This window comes from Corvus brachyrhynchos, unplaced genomic scaffold, assembly GCF_000691975.1.
Source record: "Corvus brachyrhynchos isolate BGI_N302 unplaced genomic scaffold, ASM69197v1 scaffold26, whole genome shotgun sequence".
Taxonomy (NCBI): Eukaryota; Metazoa; Chordata; class Aves; order Passeriformes; family Corvidae; genus Corvus; species Corvus brachyrhynchos.
Window position 1 is genome coordinate 3,657,951 of NW_008239324.1, and position 6,910 is coordinate 3,664,860.

Here is a 6,910-nt window from a genome sequence, read left to right on the forward strand (position 1 = left end):
TAGGTGAGACTCTTATTCACTGTACACTTCTTATTTAACTAGCAAATAGCAGCTAGAATAACTTGGCTGAAGACTGATAACCAGCTTCTGAAGGCTGAAGTATCACAACTCGAGCCTTTCTCCATGCTCAAGGAAGGCTTATCTTTAATGACCTCACTAGTCTTATTTCATAACATCTCTGCGTGGCTTTTCTTGATGTATTTTTTCAATTTTTCCCTTCAGAGAGAAGATCACTATTAATTTAAGTGAGCTCAGAAATGGTTCAGATGGATGGTTTTGGTTACTCTCCAGTGACATCCATGCAGTTTATTACATAAGCAGTTTACTGCAGTGAAGTCATTACACTGCGTCCAGCCACAGAGCAGCCTCTGTTTGACTCCTCAGCTCCTGTTTAACCACTTCCCTCCAAACAGGTGAGTGTGCTTTCTTGCTATAGCAAACCTTTACTTCACCATTTGTTTCCAACTGACATTTCCTTTCTTCCTTTGTTTTGGGTTTGTTGGGGGTTTTTTTGGTAATTTTTTAAAATATACTGCAGATGATTACATAAGTGATTTATTATAGGAACCTTACTGTTTGAGGGGCAAAACTTGTTTAAAAGAAATCCAACAGCTACAGTAATCCCTTAGGGCAAAATGTACTTCCACTTAATTTCTCTACTATGTATTACAACCATATAATTGCTTAAAACAGAAGCTACACATACAAATTTTGCTTGGCACCAAATACCTGGCTTCAGAGAGTACACTCAAGTTACATGCTGTGTTTTGCTACAAATCCATTGCACCACCTAAAGTATTTCAAAGAGATCACTAACAGAAATATTTTGAACTACCTAAAATAAATCAGCAAGTAAGCAAACCACAGTATTTTGCTAAAGGTTATATTAAAATAAGCCACAGTGTTCCTGAAACATATTTTATATGTGCATGGCTTTAGCGTTCCTCATGCCCTTTTTCCAATGCACTAAATAAAATCATGAGACAAACTTCAGAGATGGAAAATATCTGCTAGATCATTTAGACCATCCCAGTGCCAGTTCAGGATTGTTTCCTTTATTTTCTAGTGTTTTGTCAAACCCACTTTTAAATACGCTGTATGTTCCAAGTAATGAGATTTCCACTACTTTCCCCTGGGAAATACATTTATATAACAACTTTCTTCCCCAAGGATCCCAAAGTGTTTTATAAAAATATACATACAAATCACTTCCCCACTAGAGTACAATCACTTATGAGGCACAGGGTGGCAGCCAGGAGGGAAATGATACACAGTACTCTGCAAATTTATAGCAGGAGGGAAAATCCTGCCCAAGGACAGAGGGGCAAATCCCTATCCCTATGACAAATGCCAGGAACTCACACATATCCACAGACAGCAAATAGAAGCGTGGTTTCAACCTGAACCTGCAGAAACGAGCTTGAGCACCTTCATAGGCAAAGGACATTTTGGACAGATTTTGAACATGGTCACAAAGACCTGGAGTAGCTTAACAAAGTAAATATGTTATCCTGGTAGGAATACCAGAACAGGGACTGGATTCCTGAAACAGCTAGCGACTTGAGGACTGTGCTTGGATCATTCCATCAAACACACACTGACACTGATGGTAGGGCAGTCCTGGCTGCTCCCAGCTATCCCAAGTGCACTCAACAGTCCAAGTGTCATCATTTATTTACTGCTCCCCATTGGCATAGCAGAGCTCATCCATAAATGCACTGGGGACTGCCTGCTGCTATCCCTGGGCAGCCAGGATAGGAAGGGGAAACAGGAATCCAGGAGGAAGGAAAAATGGCTTGGTGCTGCTACATTGCTGTGTTTGAGACTGAGTGCCACTGTGCATTAAAGGATCAGAGTATTATAAGGGCTAGGAAGCAAATAATGCCAGAAACTACATCATATTTGGAAGATTAACAGTTTCCAAGTTCAAACCCCTTGGGTGGAGTTCAGGGATTTTCAGTGCAGATGGTTTGTAGGCAGAGGCTGAGGGTAATGAGAGGGTCAAACCTCATTATCAGCATTGTTTTAGCAACCTTTGCTCATCTTAGGGGGAGAATGAGAGGAAACAGGACAGCCCATGCTCTGAATCTTCCTTCTGTTTAGTTTTGGGCATGAGTGCTAACAGACCCCCAGTTCCCTCGCTCATTGCCAGTGCTCAGCTAGGAACTAGTCTTATATACAGGACATGAGTGATATGCACAAGTGATTAGAACATCTTCCTCTCACTAGACAGGCCAGATGCAGCTTCTTGGGTTCTCGCCACCTGGAAGTACACAGGGTATTGGTAAAACTGGACTAACAGATTCTGAAATAAACCATGTTAGATAGCTCTGAATCAGTCATTAAACATATTTTAGGATAGCTGAACAAAGGAAGCATTTTCCACCTCCCCTAAAAATTGATAACTTTCTGCACTCTCATGGTGGGACACCACATCAGGCAATTGACTCTTAACTAATGAACTCACTATGCAAAGTCTTCTGAAAATCAAACTTAGCTGTTGTGCATAAGCACTCCCACTCTCCCAGGCTGCAGCACAACGTGTCAAGACTAAGCACAGCTTGGCAAGTGTTCACCCACACTTGCCTTCAGCCACCACTAGAGATGCACCATTCCTCTCCCTCCACTGATGAGCAGCGTTACTTGCACTTAAAATGCAGAAACGAGGTCTTATCCTAGAAAGAGAATTTAACAGGTCCATGTTAATGCTCCTCGTTAGCAAATCCCTGTCCCATTTGACTCTCCATCGTGCCTGCAGCTGCACAGACAGTGACAAGCCATTTGATCCAGTGCTACTGAGAGCCTTTGTGCAGAGGTGAGTCTTTGATCCTTCCCAGTGCTGAAGGAACACAGATGTGATTTCCGAGGGCTTTGCATAAGTTTCAAGCTTGTGGGATTATGGGTGCATAGTACAGCTCCTAAATGTCTCCACGTGCTGCCAGGATGGCATTGATAATGGGGTATTAGCAATGCAAAGGTGGGGAGCTGAGTCATTTTCCTGGAGAGGAGTCCAGCTCTTCCAAAGCCTGCTCTAAACCATGAGCTGATATTGCCAGATGAAAATGAGCATGAAATACTACTGAGCAGCAACACATGCTCCAGCCCTCCCCAAAACCCAGGTATCAAAACCTGGTCCTGCATTAATGCAAAAATGTTGCATATTCTCAATTAATTTTACAGGCACACAAGGAGATACTTTGGTCACAGGGACACAGAGGGGGCTGGCTGTGGGTCAGAATGACTCCAGACAAGGTCCTGATTGCTGTAAGCCCCTGGCTCAAGCAGGTCTGAAACAGGAAAGGAGTTACTTTTTCTGAAAACACTGGATTACAACACTTCTAATCCTGACAAGTAGGTACCTACATATTAAACCCTGCTACAAAGACAATATCCAGGCAGACACGGGGCTGCAGGAAGAGGTAGAGCGCTTCAGCAGTTTTGCATGACAACAAAATGAACACCACTACATCCAGGGTGCTATTGAGTTGTAAACTATTACTGCTCTATTTAGGGCTTAGAAAGTCTGCAGTGTGATAGAGCCAAGCAATATCATTTTTCCATGGGTAGAGTCATGCAGATACACACACCCTCCAAATTAATTTATGTCGTTTTGTTTCCAAAGATCCTCCACCATGTGTATGCTGAGAAGCTGCCCAGGCCAGACAAGCAGATGTTCTACAGACTTTGGATCCTGACAGCCCATTCTCCAACTATTTCTGACGGCTAAATAATCTGTCAGTGCCAAAGCAGCATATTTAACCTAAGGGTTGCCAGAAATCAGATACCCACGCCTTTCTTCTTAAGGAGTACAAGGATATGAAAAACAGGAGAAGTAGCATCATCCAGTGCCAGATACACTCACATCCTCCTTGTACACAGCATGAATATCATGTGAGTCCATCATGATTATTTGTCATTAAATTAGACAGAAGTGATGAAGTAGGCTGTGGAGAATTCTAAGCTATGCAAACAATTACAGTGTTCCAACTGCACACATTCATATCCCATACTGTCTCAAGGAATACTTTATTCTTTAAAAAATCAAATTTGGCGTCAATTAGATCACACAAGTAGAGAAAATCATGGCTCTTAGCTAAAAAAAAAAAAAAAAACAAAACTAAAAATTTACCAATCGATGGAACAAAAGAAGAAAGTAACCCATCCAACTGATGAAAACTCCTTCTGTAATGCTTAATTTATATGGATTAAATCTGCTTCCACATAGAGAAATATTTTCTAGATAAAATGGTAAATGTGTAAGTGGAAATGTGTTCATTTCCATTGGAGAAAGCATAGCCGCAGCACAAAAAGATGATTCACTCTTCACCCAATTTGGACTTAGAATCACAGAATCAATAAGGTTGGAAAAGTTTTAAGATAAAAGCCCAACCATCAAGCCAGCACCACCACCACGTTCACCCCTAAGCCGCATCCTCAAGTGTCTGCCTTCATCCATGGTGAACTGAGGGATGCTGATCTGTTCATCCAGCACGTTTTTTCTGTTTAGGAGTTTCACAGCAGATGACTGCACGGAGGAGCTGGGAAGAGGAAGGAAATCTTTGCTACTTTACCAGTAATTTGTCAGACAAGACCACTGCTTTATACATTTTTGAACCCCCATGGCCTTCCACGTTACTTGTAGGTGAGCAGCAAACTTGCCCCCAGTGCCTGCCAAATTAAACTGCAGCTCCTTGAGAGCCCCTGTGAACAGCTCCCGTGAAGCGCAGTGCTCATAAACACCTTCCTGCAATTCACAGAGATCTCTTTAATAAATTAACAAAGCTGTCACAGAAGTATAAATGGGAAATCATTTTTTTAAATAGAACCATTTAAGATCACACAATTTCAGAAGCCTTTTGCAACATTTTGTAATTCCTTTAGGCCACTGCAGGTCTCCTTTACACTTGTGACGATGCCCCTTTCAATTTGCATTTAAAAGACAGTAAATTGCAGGGTCCATAAACATTTTTATAGTGATTTATTGAAGACCAGAATGTCACTCCTGTTCTTCACACTTTAGCAGTCCTGGGAATCGGCTGCAGGGCTGTATGTGTAATCTTGCTTTACCCATAAACTATACAAGAACAAGCCAGTTCTGAAACCTATTATTTATTTATTTTTTGTTGCTTAAAAGACATTTGTGGCACTATTTTACATCTATATTTATCTTTCAGTTATAAGATGACCCATTTTATTCAGCCTTCAAGTTATAACCAGGTTTTCACAATTTACAAAGTACTTGGTTTGCAAATTAGAATTGTTCAGAGACAGGATTGCATTATGCCAAGGAACAAAGGATTCTTTCTCTTCTCTTTTTAATAAAACACACAAAATCCAAAGAATATTGGATTTATTATCACCACTAGATAACTTTACCATACAGGAATGTACTGGAATTCTTTTTTTATTTAAAATCTAAACCACAGAAATGCACTGTGAAACTTCAGCTGGAGAATATTCTAAGGTTCTGCTCCTTCAAAGACAAAAGGGAAAACGTTCATTGCAATTGGACCTCTGATACTCCTATCCTCCTTCACAGGCAACAAAGTCACAAAAGAAGGTAAACAGTGCCAAGAAGTGTTGTTTATAAGGGCACTGTGATCTTTCCTGCATCCCAGTGGAGCTTTACCAGGGGGAATCTAGAAACCTCTCTGCACAAACAGTGTAGGGGAAAAAAAAAAAAAAACACAAGGAAGAAAAAAAAAAAAAGCCTGCACCTCATTTGCCCTTCCAGTGACCAGGAGGGAGTATTTCTTTCTACTTTTTTCACATTACAATAATGGCTTCACAGCTCTTGAAAAGAGCGCTAGTGCACCAGCAAATGGTGCATGACACGCTGAAGCCCTGGTCTTTGTCGCAACAGCTCCGCTCCAAAGAAAGTCCTTCCTTGCCTTCTTTTCCTTGCCATTAACTGTGATGAAATGAGTTTTTCCCCCTTTTGATTCCACCCCCCTCGCTGTCTATTACAGTCTGACCTGATTGCACTTATGCACAGATTATTTCATAGAGACATCCTTTTATTCAGGTTTGCGAGTTTGCCTGCAAGGTTATCTGTTCACAAAGCAACGCCTCATTCCTCGTACTCATTTTTTTGAAATCTGATCTCATTGATAAGAACAAGACCATTCGCATTGCATTTGTCAGATAAGTAGCTCCATGCCAGAGTAATAATTTTTTGTGACTATTGTCAGGGCTCCAGTTAAAATACATCAACCGATAAAAATGCAAGTATTGTAAAAATAACCTTGCATCAGAAGTGTTGGCCCTCCAGTTTTTCCAAGGAATGTTATGTCCTTTCCCTTAATAACAATCTATTATAGTCAGAGCATCTTCACTTTTTCACAAGAATTATTTTTAAGAATTATTTTAAAATATTCCTACTGTGGTGCTGCCATTGGTAGCACGGAACTTGAAAGGAAATAAATAAGTAGAGACGATCAATGTTGCACTGATTGGTTGAATTGGGTTTTGATTAATTTTAACCAAACTGTTTACTCCGTTCTGATCTGCGACCATTCCCAGCAATAACAAACAGATAAATCTCGTCACCAGCACACACTGAGCGAGCAGCAGTGCAGGGAGGATACGGACAGAGCCGCAGTTCAGCTTGTGTGATCCAACACTAAGGAGACTTCGGGATTGCCAGGAAGCTGATTATCTCCAAGTTTGTTTGTGAGAGAACGCTCTGCCCCAGTGCAGCGGAGCTAAACCCGAAGGGGCAGCAGGAGAAGCACACACAGAGGTCAAATCCTCCGGAACAGCCTGGACAGGAGCCCGACTTTCCGCATCACCTTGTCATGGAAAGCCATGGAGGCACCAGCACACCTCCTCACCTGGAGAGAGGGGCAGTGTTTTATGTAAATATTAGCAAAAAGCGAAGGCGAGGAGCCCCGCTCTCGCCTTTTATCCT

The 6,910-nt window shown here is 41.5% G+C and overlaps 1 long non-coding RNA gene across 1 annotated transcript; it reads left to right on the forward strand.

Annotated features, from left to right (window-relative positions):
- Nucleotides 1–264: 264 nt before the first annotated feature.
- Nucleotides 265–6,441, forward strand: LOC108448372. Its single transcript, XR_001864274.1, has 3 exons — nucleotides 265–413; nucleotides 3,623–3,891; nucleotides 4,508–6,441. It is a non-coding gene; the product is annotated as an uncharacterized LOC108448372 (long non-coding RNA).
- Nucleotides 6,442–6,910: the final 469 nt, after the last annotated feature.